Source organism: Phalangium opilio, unplaced genomic scaffold (assembly GCF_054372755.1).
Source record: "Phalangium opilio isolate 3A_F unplaced genomic scaffold, DU_Popi_V2 ptg000061l_1, whole genome shotgun sequence".
Classification (NCBI taxonomy): domain Eukaryota; kingdom Metazoa; phylum Arthropoda; class Arachnida; order Opiliones; family Phalangiidae; genus Phalangium; species Phalangium opilio.
In genome coordinates, this window is record NW_028324178.1 from 2,049,264 (window position 1) to 2,063,111 (window position 13,848).

The window sequence follows — 13,848 nt, forward strand, 5'->3', positions numbered from 1 at the left end:
TACCTACAAGCTCCTACAAGTACCTAAAAGCTCCTACAAGTACCCACAAGCACCCAAAAGTACCTACAAGCACCCACAAGTACCTACAAGCACCCACAAGTACCTACAAGCGCCCACAAGTACCTATAAGCGCCCACAAGTACCTATAAGCGCCCACAAGTACCTACAAGCGCCCACAAGTACCCACAAGCGCCTACAAGTACCCACAAGCACCTACAAGTACCCACAAGTACTCACAAGTACCCACAAGTACCCACAAGCACCCATAAGTACCCACAAGCACCCATAAATACCCACAAGCACCTACAAGTACCCACAAGCACCTACAAGCACCTACAAGTACCCACAAGCACCTACAAGCACGTACAAGTACCCACAAGTACCTAAAAGTACCCACAAGTACCTACAAGCACCTACAAGTACCCACAAGTACCTACAAGTACTCACAAGTACCTACAAGTACCCACAAGTACCTACAAGTACCCACAAGAACACACAAGTACCTACAAGCACCCACAAGCACCTACAAGTATCCACAAGCACCTACAAGCACCCACAAGTACCTACAAGCACCCAAAAGTACCCACAAGAACACACAAGTACCTACAATCACCCACAAGAACCCACAAGTACCCACAAGAACCCGGGCAAAGCACCTACAAGAGCTCAAACGCCTTGTTTTTCTTGCTTAATATCCCTCAAACGGCGCGAATCACAACAAAAACGCCGTAAGTCCAACATAAAAAATTAGTGCTAAAATGCTTGTCTCTAACAGTGGTAAAACGCCGTAATTCCAATACCCAAAACAACGTAAGTCAAAGTATGTGTTAATAATGATAAAAATCAATACTTAAACTTAATTTATCTTAATGAAACTAAGAAAAGGCACATCTATGGACTGTTATCTTTCATTTAAGATGGTTCCCAAACGTAACGAATGAATAGTTTTCTTTATACACGATCGCAATTAAGGTCATTTTTCAAAAAAATCCCATGTTATCTCTATGGAACAATATAGTATCTTTCACCAAATGTCTTAATAATTTTATGGATTCTAAAACCACCCTTAACAACTTTTTTCATTATAGAATTAACTATTAGTTGGATCTCTTTGAAATTTTAACCACAAAAGTAGGGCCCAAATTTTAGTTCACTGGCAAAATATCAAAGCGGCGAACACAATACGAAAAAAGTTACAGCCAATCAAAGAACCCTCCTTTAGCATTAGAGGGAGTATCAAGTCTTATCTAAGAGAGCGACCGCTCTCCTAGAATTCTTCATCGGGAATTTTAGTAAAAATAAGGAGGATGAACAACTGTAGAAAAATTTAACTTGGCTGAGGGACTCCTGTTCGCCTGTCGCCAAGTAGCATGAGTCACTTCCTCAAAATATTTATTCCGAGAATGAGATGACTAGTAGTGGCACCTATGTTATATTGCCTTATATCGTCTAATACTGTCAAAGGCCGATATCTGCCCTTACTTAGTGGCAAAACCCTTTTTATTTATTTTAAAATTTTAGGATCTTCCATAGAAAATAGATTCTATCCATTTATTAACCATTTCCAACTAAAATGTGTATCAATTTAACCACTTTCATTCCATATTGGTTTTTTCCGTCCATTCCCGATCCGAAAAACCATCCATTCCCACGGTTTTCAATGGTTACCGCGATAAATGTAAATAAACCGTTTCCATGCAGCACTCTAGTCTCTTGGGTTGAAATGTTTTTTAGGTTGAAAAATACAGCCAAATATAAGCATGAGTAGGTGTCTTTGTCAAACCATAGAGGCTTTGATTGAGAAGTATTTCATGTTTATCAGAATACAGTCAGATACAAGTGTACTCCGTCTAGTGTAGGGCCCGGAACCTTTTCGCACTTTAGTTTCGTTAAGTTTACAGTTCCAAAGAACTTGAATTAGTTACGCCTAATGTGACAATTTTGAAATGAAAATGGAAATGCACTCGTCATTTTTCTCGCACCAAACTTGAATGATCTTAAGAAAGGTTTTCATTCGCGTTTTCAGTCAATACTTTCTGTACAGGAAAATAAATACCTCGTTCAAGAAATTGCGGTTGGTTCTTCATGTATTATAACAGATGTAAATAATACTTCTCTTCGAGAGAGGTGTACCACAATGCGGGTTAATTGTAACATGATTCTCTCTCAACATCAGAATATTTGGAGTAAGGTTACTAAACCTAATCACATACGCGATGTATTGTTCACTCATCATTACTTTCTTATGGCTTAACTATTTGAAAAGCCCCGCTTGTGGATTTATGTCCCGCGTCAGGACGAGGTTTCTGAGGTGATTGCTGAGGACACAGTGTAGGCTTATGGAATTCACTAGCTTTAATATTAATAAGACAAACCTCATTTAAAACATTTAAAATTATTTAAAAACATATTTACAAAAAGGTGCATAAATTTATGTCCCGCGTCAAGACGATGTTTCTGAGGTGATTGCTGAGGACTTAGTGTAGGCTTATGGAATTCACTAGATTTATTATTAATAAGTTAAACCTCATTTAAACCATTTAAAATTATTTAAAAATCATATTTACAAAAAGGTGCAAAAATTTTAATAACATAACTCAGCTGACTTGTACATCTCGGACTGCATGAAGCTATTTAACTTTAACAGAATTGACCTGGGAATTACTTAACGCTAGTGAATTTAACTTAAAGGACTCTTGTGCATAGCTCATAAGAATATCCACGTAACTAAAGCTTTATTACTATTGTTGTGGCACCGATATTTTCAAGTAAACCTAAGTGTGTTTAAATACTTGTCAGTTTCTGAAAGTAGAGTTACCCACCGCGTTTGTAACGTTCGTCCTACGCACACACATCCGTTGACAATCTTTGGATCTCTTGTGAAACTTTAAAATGTTATTGAGAGGCTATCTCGTTCAAATCATTTTTGATACCAAACACACGTTATTTCATTAACGTCTTGGTTTAATTTATCATTAAAACAAAAGGAAATCAAGCTAAGAGTAATGAAAGCCGTAAAATGACTACCCTTTCGTAGTGAAACACGAGTTTCGTCGCTTACAGCTGTAACGACTGATGTCATCTTGAAGCATTTTTTAAATATTAAACAAAGCCAGATCCTATATAGGAATTAAATTTAAACCTCTCGTAAATATACGTTAGTAACGGTAACGTTGCTATACATTGTCTGTGAGAGACTACTTTCAGAAATAAAGCTTATATGAATGATTATGGATAAGAGCCAATACGAACAAATATGTTATCTTTATCAGTTGCCAATATTATACGGGAATAGAAAAATCTAGCGCTAATGTTGTATACTAACAATGTCAATTGAATATCCACTATGGTCTTCTATATGCATATGTTATTGTTTGTAAATAACGTATTCATTAGCATTATTCGTTCCCCTATATTTATAAATAATATATACATCTCAATTCTATAATTTCAGATAATGTACAACGGAGTCCGAGCCCTAGCAGCCAGCGCCAGCTTCCGCTTCCATCGACTAATGCCCCACTCACTCTGTTCGACTCGCCGTCGAGATAACCGGGAAGCCCGGAAGGCGAATTTGCGGTATCGTTCGGTAGGCGTTATAAAATATTCAACGTTTTAAAGCTCAAGTTTCGAAATTTTTTGAGACATTTACCAAGTCTTCAACTAAATATTAGAACATTTTCTTTAAATTTCAACATAAATATAGCTCTGAGAATAAAATTAGACACGAAAACTACACTAAGCCTTGGTTAGATATCATCGGCTGAGGCCGAGCGGCGCATCTCGAGCGGCCGGGCTTGCCGTAACGGCGAGAACAGAAAAATACCTCGTTAAAAAACAGATGCACGACGGTTTTTAAATTTGACGCATGCACGCGGACACCGCGTTGAGTCCCCGAGTCAGCGCCAGAGAGAGACGATTTTAGCCACGAATCTAATGAACGCTCCTATTCACTTTAATACTCCCTCTAACGTTCCTTACTCCCTGTCAAAACTAATCACATCTCTGCCCTTTCTGCCGTCTCTATTTAAACAATTCTGGGCAGGAGAGAGGGCAAAGGTTCAATACATATGGTTGATTATCTTAGTTTTTTAAACAAGCTCTGAGATAAACTTTTTTACAGTTTAAAGGTTACAGTTCTATTACATGCATTAAAAAATATCATTGTTTAAGAATCAGTTTTAACATCCTCAGTGCAGCTGGGGAGGGATTAAAATGGGAGAAAAAGTCGGTAATCCCCTTTAATACAACAATACCGTTACTTTCGCGCCATTAATCAGTTCACACTAGGAGTATTTCGCTTTTCACGTATTTTGATGACTACCCTTACTCAAGACACGGGCCACTAAACTAAGAGGACATTTCGGTTCTGCTATCGGGCGGCGCTCAAGCGAAACGGTTTTTACTAGTGTCGCCTCTAGCGGTAGTTTTTAAAAAGCGGAACTACGTCATTTCGGTAACAAGGCGAGTGAGGCTGGAAAACAGTATTTTTAGACAACGCCGCCATTTTTAAATGAACGGTGGCTGATAACAGGACTACAGGAGGATAATTTTGTACCGTTAGTGCTGCTGGTTGGGTGTTTTTGAAGGTAAGCTGCTTTTATTAAATGTAATAGTTTAAAATTGTGACTTGTGTTCAAATATATATATAGGATAAAGAATTTAAATATGCCTAGACCCGGACTGATGAGTAGTAAAGTTAATTCCAAGGAGGGAAATGGTTTAAAGGCTCTTTCAAAACGTGATATTACAAGTGATAATTCATGTGATAAGTTTCTAGGATCCTGTGATATTGATTTCAACAATAATTCTGACGCACACGCACCAAACATTAGACCTTCAACTTTAACAATTCAATAGTAATTTAACTGTACAATTAATTTAGTACCTATTTCTGGATTTTGTCAGTAGTCTAATTCAACGACTGTTTGTCTAAATTTCAGTCAAAACACTACACCCAAGGCTAGTGGGCTAAAGAAATTGACGCAAAAGCCCAAAATTAAGAAAGTAGCTACAAAAACTATTAAAGCAAAGAGAAACCCGAAAGAAAACCCCAACATTAAAGACCATATTGTAGTTTTACAAGCGAAGACCGAGACAAAGAAGGTTGTTGTCAACAATGAACCCTGTAGTCTAAAGTCACAGAAACAATTTGAAAAGATACCACAACCATTGGTGGCCTCTGCACCATCAAAATTAAAAAAGAGAGTGCAATTAGTGTCTTTAAATGATTAAGAACGAATGTTTCAAAACGTATTTAGTTTTGCATTGGGATCTATCGAAGTTGCAATTAAAACCATGGAAATAGAATTTGACGAAGTGAATTTGCTCTCATGGGCTTTAAAATTAGATAATGACATAACCAAAGAAATCCTTAAAACGGAACTACAAGAACTTCTAACTAACATCAGCATGGATAAATTTGTGGCCGAGTCCAATTCGATTAAATTTTCTAGTAGATTTATGGAAAACATAATGGAAACCACATTAGAAATTAAGGTAAGAAAAATTAATAATAACTTAATTATTTAATTAATAAATTAATGGATAATAATTAATAGGAGCCAGAAGTAACTATTCTTCAAAAATGAGCCGCAATACAATTTTTATTAGGCGAAATATTTGGAAGAAGCCGACGATACGATGGAATCTCAAACATTCCAATAGTTGATGAGCAACTCGAAGAGGAAAAAAGCTTGAATCGTTTTTTTTTCGTTGTTGGAACGTTACTTAGAACCTTAAAATCATCTACTGGAGGCCTGCTAATTTTCAATGAATTAACATGCGAAAAAGATCATCAAGAATGTGTCGAAATCAAAACAAGGCATTGTTCAGAACTGCAAGATCGTGGGGGTTTAATTTACGCGAAGAAGGACACTTACAAATTCTTTATGAGGATTCACAATGTCATATTCAATATTTTTAGTAAAAACAAGATGGCCCCGGCCAGATTACACTTTTCGCGCCCTCTAGTGACTAGAATTAGTATTACTATATTCATTGACCCCGACAAATTTATAATTTTCAGGTTTTTTTCCATTGTTTATAAAATAGCATTCCGATTATGAATAAAACCAATCTAGTAAGAATTTGGTTTACAGTTTAATTAAATAAGTAATTAACTGTAGTGTTCAATTCTTGGTGGATTAATTAGGCTAGATATACTAATCAATATCCAAGATTTATTCTACCATATGATTATGGTCATTCGTTACATTGGGTGGCAAGGATGCCGCTTGAGTGCGGATAAAGAAGTGAGGAGTGTTCTCTCCTATACGCGATGTACGAGGTTACCTCCCATTTTTAAAATGTGAGTAGTATTTGGTAATCGCCATCTAGTGAGCGAATTCTGTACCTTGATTTTATTCCGTATTTTAAAAATGGCCACGGACAATAACAATCTTTATGACACAGAGTTAACCCTTTGTCAGGTCCCGAATGAAGTTTGCAAACCCGCGATCTCCACTCCCTTAAATCCCTATCACTACTTTTACAGCCAAGAACGGAACATGTTCTACCCCAGCTTGCCATTTTTATTTTTCAAAACTTACTATTTACCAATGAGAATTAAAAAATATGTTCAAATCATCGGATTCACCGAGCCAAAGGATTTCAGACGATTGTTTTGAACTTCCTGCTTTTGAACGCTAGATGGCTTTAAACACCGACGTTTAAAGAGACAAAAATACCGAATTTTACGCTTTACTTCGACGCTAGATGGCGGTATCAAAAACTACTAAGACGCAATGGCAGCCACCCTTGAATTTGCCTAGTAAACGACGTATATCTCATGCTTAGAAAAAGGGGGGTTACAATCAATCGATATCTGAGGATGGGGCGTCATCTAGGTTGTGTTTGGAATAGGCGGGAATTACGAATATAGCAATACTCTCCCGTGAGATTAAAACCCAGTGACTGTATGAGTCTTAAGATAATGTGAGGGTTTAACAATAAAATTCGAAGATCATTGGCAACTTGTAATATTGCGCTATGCATTTGTAACAGTTTGGTTGAGCTTAATGAGGTAGATTGTAATTCAGATTTAACTTCGTTTAAGTCACTATTTTATACTGTCCTTTATGAGGTTATTGTTATTGTGGTGAAAAGTTTGTTTAAAGTCATTATTTATACTGTCCTTCATGAGGTTATTGTTATTATGGTGAAAACTTGGTTTAGCTGCTGTCTCATAGGTTGAGCCTTTCAGGCGCTCGACTGTTTCGTAGTGGGTTGCGGCGAATTGGTGTCGCGGATGTGGTGGTGGTCCTTGGGACCAGTGACCCTCGCATTAATTATTATTTTACCGGTCCCACTATAAATTAAATTTCTAAAATGGTGAGAATAAAAAGCACGTAAAGACACAAAAGTAAAGAAGCTGAAAATTCTAATTGAATTTGAATTTTTTACTGTAGGAAAAAGTAGCATATAACAATCCATAACAGTTAACTTTTATTTCTTATCACAATTTTTCAACTAGTTGCCACTAAATATCAATCAACATGTCTAATGATATTTGAAGTTCTTAATCCTTTTCTGAACTATCCTTATTCCTTATTGCATTTTGCATAAATTCGGTGGCAATATCTTCTCTCGCTATCAGTAAGCCAGATCAAAATCTTGTAATGTGACCATACACTACTGAGAAATAAGACTACTGAAAACTAGTACTGGCTATGGTCTAGACTGTCGACTACAAGAGACCAGAAGGGAATTATTAATTATTAATTATTATTAATAATTCCCTTCTGAAGAGACTCATTCTAGAGTATAGACGCTAGACAAGATCAATAGTCAATAGAATACAAAACTTTTGTAGGGAAGTTGTAGCCAAGGAGTACTAACTACCTAGGAGTAGAATTGGTAGAAAATGTGTTGAGCTAGAAAAATTCTAATAAGGAACCCCGAATTAAAACTGGTCCCACCGTCTATTTTTTCCAAAAACCATAATTAATAAAGTGCTCCCTGATACCACTGACCCCAAATTTTGGAATAAATAAACTGGTCCGAGCAATTAATAAACTGGTTTGGGACTAGTAAACCTGTCTTATTTCCTACCCTGTAGTGACGAGCCCATGATGTAAACAATAAAGATGGCCGCGAGCTAAGAGGTTTAAGCCTCGGTCTTTAGTGTATCGGGGAGCCGGGGACTCGGGGTCCGAGTAACGGGAGTTTCTGAAGCGTTTGCAAATCTTATTTAAATTTATATTTTTATTATTATGTAACCGATTTATATTACTGAACGAATTGTACCTTATACTGTAGCAGACCACCCTAAAAGTTAGGCCAAGGTTTTTCAACTGTTGCTGATATTTAACTAGTTATGCCACGATTGCCACCGCATGGATATTTTAAAATCCTTTCCTAACATTAGAATTAAACCTTCAATACCTTGATTTAACTTTTCATTTATAATCCTTATTTAATTTAAGGATGATGTCAGTTTGTAAGTCTCGTTAATTTAATTCCCCCTTTCCCACAGAGAGGGTCTGAAAATTTAAATCACTTGGCAGAGACTGGATAGGGCTCGGAGTTTTTATAATATAAGCCATTTGAATAATGATGACTATCATGTCATTATACATTATACGATATGCATTAATGGATTGTAACTGAAGTAGACGATGAATTTGTTCATATACAAATATCTATAAACAAACAAAAGAAGTATATATTTATTCAATTTACTGTTATAAACAGTGATAATCGAAATACTTTATCAGTTTAATAATCGTAACTTTAGACTTGATAACAACCAACAAAATATAAACAAGGCTTATCTGCAAATAAATGTCGGCGTTCATTCGTATATAGCGTTTTCTATAGATAAAAGAAAATAATTTCGTCATATACTTTATAATCCATTAAAAAATTGCAACTTATTACACATCTTTTTAATACTCATAAGAATTTTTTCAACTAATAGAAATTATAAATCAACAATATGTTATATTTTGAAAAAATATCTGCAGACCTCATTGACAGTTTAAAATCTTCATGTTTTTAAATCCTTCGTTTTGGCTACTCGTTTATGGTTTCATAACTTAGTTGCGATCCATTTTCGTTTCATTATCCATTGCCATCATGTAGGAGATTCCGCGTACCCGCATCAGTGTTTGGCATCATTTTGATATATTATGTAAAGCATTCGGTAATAAAATGAAACGTGTTGCGAAATGAGTATATTGTTTTCGAGTAGTAAGTGTTAAATTAATTTTGTTGACCTTAACTTTAATTAAAGAAATTACTAAATAACTAAACTGAGTTTGATTATTAACCCTATTTTGTTTTGTGAACTGTAAATTTATGTCATAACTCTGTACAAAAATTTAATTAGAAATGTTTTGTTTCATATTGAAATACTAACCCTTCAAATAAAAAGTTTTATCAATAGTCTTTTTGGATTTCTCTTGCCCATAGTTCTATTTCACTTTCGCGTGAGTCACGCTTATGTTTTAAAGTAATAATTTTGTTTGTTAGAATCAGTTCATTATTCCACCGAGTTACTTCTGATCGACGTTAGTTCGACCAACCCTTTCATTTTATTCTAAGGAATAAAGTTGACTTTTAAGTTCTTTTTCAGTCTCAAATTTTAAAGTAAACTTAGCTCTCCCACTCTTGGGCAACCCTTCGGCCAAAATCCCATTGCACTACGTGGGACAGCTATAAATTTGAATTAAATACAAGCAGGATTAAGTGTCCCGGTTCAAGCGTACTCGGTTTAGTGACTTTGGTTAAAATGTTTCATGTTTCCCAGAATTCAATCAGATACATGTGTCTATGTCCAAGCGTACTTGGTTTAGTTTCTTGTAGAGAGCTGCATTTCAGTTTCAAACGTTACCATTTCCATACCATTTTTGTTTACCAATTCCACCCATGTTTTTCATCAACCTTCCCATCCGTGGTTTCCAAATACCAACCATTCCCATTCCCAATTAAGGAACGTTATTGCAGTTCCAACCATTAGCGAAATGAATAATAGCAGAAAAGCATTTCCCTACCAAAGAGTTCGAAAGAATAGACCTTAAAGCGTCTTGGTTTGGCCAAAAATTAGCACTGCAATATGAATTAATCAAAAATGTCTTGATTAGAATCAAGACCTAAAAAGTATCGATAAGACTGAGGGTATCACTTGTCTGAAGGATCAGATATTAATTTTTCTTTTTAATTGAAACTTGAATGCATGCCTAAGAAAAAACAACGTTCCATTACCGTTTTCCGTTGAAATAAATTATTTTACTGGTAATCAATTTCAAAAATTTACTTATCTCGGCTTTTCGACCACAATTCCATTCCCCGAAAACATTTTATCATTACATTAATTACTTTTGGGAGAGTACGTGTATGAATTTGCGTTTTAAAAGGTTCCTAAAGACGTTACATCACCATTCGTGACCGGCACTCTTCGCAGTGGAACATTTTAATTATTCTAAAACCAATGGCACCAAATTCAATAGGGACAGTAACATTTTTAGTCGCGGTTTTGCAAAATGATGTAATATCGGGTGTACTTTAGTGAACCGTCGTATTGTTCTTTCTCATAGTTCAGGGCATGATCAGTGTTACTGACCAATTTCTCTCTCTAGTTTCTAACAATGGTTAGAGAGTATTTGATATGGCACGGCACAACGTTATATACATTTGTAAATTCTAAGTAGCACAAAAGGAAAAAGAATCCATTTTTTTATATTTTGGTTTGAAATAAATAAACTCATCATAGTAGTTATAACGAACAGAAAGTCAAGAGAATGGCACCGGTAATGAGCAGCAAAAAGAGAGGAAAGTTTGCTTCAAGGTAGCAGAGGGACATGGTAGTGAAAATAGTAATCTAGAATTTGGTTCGTTCAAACCTTAATATATCATGAAAAATTCAAGTGAGGAGGCGGCACTACCTAGAAAGATCTATTTTGGAAGATAACAGCGAAAAAATTATGTTCTACACACACTGGGACTATGGGAGAGTTTCTGGGCCGCAGGTCGCACATGATGAAATTTCAACTCCAGTTTACATCAATTCTCCCTGGTCGTACTAGTAGCAGGTTAAGCTATAGTTTTCTCAGGTCCTGTTAGTCTCGAAAGGGTTATATAGTCCTTGTAACTTTTAAAAGGTTGTTGTCATGGCTAAACAGACCGCTATTACAGCTTTTTATTGTTTTATAGGTTTTTTTGACACGTTATCTCCCAAAAGTAATTAATGTAATGATAAAATGTTTTCGGGGAATGGAATTGTGGTCGAAAAGCCGAGATAAGTAAATTTTTGAAATTGATTACCAGTAAAATAATTTATTTCAACGGAAAACGGTAATGGAACGTTGTTTTTTCTTAAGCATGCATTTAAGTTTCAATTAAAAAGAAAAATTAATATCTGATCCTTCAGACAAGTGATACCCTCAGTCTTATCGATACTTTTTAGGTCTTGATTCTAATCAAGACATTTTTGATTAATATCTGCTCCTTCAGTCTTCATTTTAATTAAGAATGTTAAGAAACTATTTTACATTTTCAAAATCTGCACTAAGCAGAAACATATATAAGGGGGACCATAACTTTAGCTCAATCAGACATTTATTTATAATGATACTTCAAAAAAAAACGTAAATCAATAAAAGTTTGTATTCTTATTGAAATTAACATAATACAATTTTTACCAATCATTTATTGAAACGCGAGGCGCCCCCCTAAAAATTCCAGAAATAGGACCAAATTGACAATTTTACAAAATTTTTAAAAATGCTGATTTATGTCCGTTTAACATTTAGCTCAAAATTGTCATAAGCCCAATATGAAATTCGGATATCCTTAAAACTTCATAAAGACGATCCGAGATTGTCAATTTCAAACTTTTTTGCAGCATAAACTAACGTCTGTTTAATATTAAGCTTAAAACCTTAAACAAAATATAGTCAGGGCTACCCCAAAAGTTCACAGAGATGATCCAAGATTGTTAATACGCCTAAAAAGTTCCATCTTCAAAATATGTAGCCGGGGAAAAGAGAGCGTGATCGAGTGGGCTATGCTAGTGGTTGGAAGTCGCGGGGGTTGGGACAGGGATAAGGGAGTTGAGATGCATTGGAAATGATGATGGGCGACCTCTCGCACGCCCCTACCCTTCGGTAGGCATTGCTAAGTGCTGCCACGGAGCACCATTTTATTTGTATGAGAACTAGCTTCTATTTTGAAGATAGAGGGAGCGCCCTTTACAATTTCGTCCAGTACGACCTTACCTAACCGCTGAGAGCGCTGAGAGGACTATGTTGCCGTAGGTGGGCGTACACAGGCAACGCTATAGGTATGGGGGTTTCTACTCCATTCCTCTCTCCTTCAAGGTTGGGACTCCAGGCATAGCCAACTCCATCACGCACTCGAAAACGCAAAGCAACTCGCGCCAGCGTGGGAAATAAGGCGGTGGCACAGGGCAAATGGCCTGTTTAAAAATTGCCTGGTCCAGTTCAAAAATTAAATCGGAGGGGGGGGGGGTCAGTGGTCCACGAGACTACTAAGTAAGTTCAAGGGTAATCAGACTCCACACATTATAATTCTAATATTTTATTTATCCATTTCTTTTGTTTAGCAGACGACGTGCTCTGGTCAATGGTCACGGACCAGTTATTTATTCCAAGTCAGAAAAGTCGCTGGCCTAATGTCCAGTTTAAAAAATGCTAATTTGGTCACGGACCAGAAAACTCACGTAAACGCGACGCGAATGACGAAAACTACGTATTTTCCGACTGAGGAGAGGCGAAATAGCCCGGCCTCCTTTTACGCCCCCCTTGCATTTTGAAAGTGGGACTGGGACTTTGGCGCACGAATACTTAGGCATCTTATACCTTCTCCCTAGTAAACTAGATATCGCTTCTTTTATAAAACTTTATATAACTAAAACCATGAGTTTATAACATATGTTCCATAACAAGCTACATAAAACTTTTGGAAAACAAATTTCCCTGAAATTTCCAAGCTTTTCCGTATATACTTCCCTGAGTTTTCCAGGTTTTTCCCGTATATGGAGTATCCTATGGAGCAAATGTTAACGAAAAAGGGAATTGACAAATAGGACTATTACATATTCAAAGGATATCCCCGTATCTCTAATATAACCAGAGTTACGAGCTTCCAAAATTTAGTGTAATGTTAATCCTATGGAGGAGGCAAAGTACCTACAAGCACCCGGGGCAAGTACCTAAAAGCACCCGGGGTAAGCACCCGGGGCAAGTACCTGCAAGCACCCGGGGTAAGCACCCAGGAGCACCCGGGGAAAGTACCTGCAAGCACCCAGAGGCATCCGTGGCAAGTACCCACAAGTACCTACAAGCACCCACAAGTACCTACAAGCACCCACAAGTACCTACAAGCACCCACAAGTACCTACAAGCACCCACAAGTACCTACAAGCACCCACAAGTACCTACAAGCACCCACAAGTACCTACAAGCACCCACAAGTACCTACAAGCACCCGGGGTAAGCACCCAGGAGCACCCGGGGCAAGCACCCAGAGGCATCCGTGGCAAGTACCCAGAGGCAAGTGCCCACAAGTACCTTCAAGCACCCTTAAGTACCCGGGGCAAGTACCCACAAGTACATTCAAGCACCCACAAGTACCCACAAGCACCCACAAGTACATTCAAGCACCCACAAGTACCCACAAGCACCCACAAGTACCTAAAAGCTCCTACAAGTACCTACAAGCTCCTACAAGTACCTAAAAGCTCCTACAAGTACCCACAAGCACCCACAAGTACCTACAAGCTCCTACAAGTACCTAAAAGCTCCTACAAGTACCTACAAGCACCCACAAGTACCTACAAGCACCCACAAGTACCTATAAGCGCCCACAAGTACCTACAAGCGCCCA

General features: G+C 37.1%; 1 long non-coding RNA gene across 1 annotated transcript; it reads right to left on the reverse strand.

Annotated features, from left to right (window-relative positions):
• Positions 1-10,516: 10,516 nt before the first annotated feature.
• Positions 10,517-13,517, reverse strand: LOC149663566 (uncharacterized). The gene is made up of 3 exons (XR_016368335.1): positions 13,400-13,517; positions 10,845-13,299; positions 10,517-10,644 (listed from the first exon to the last, which is right to left on the reverse strand). It is a non-coding gene; the product is annotated as an uncharacterized LOC149663566 (long non-coding RNA).
• Positions 13,518-13,848: the final 331 nt, after the last annotated feature.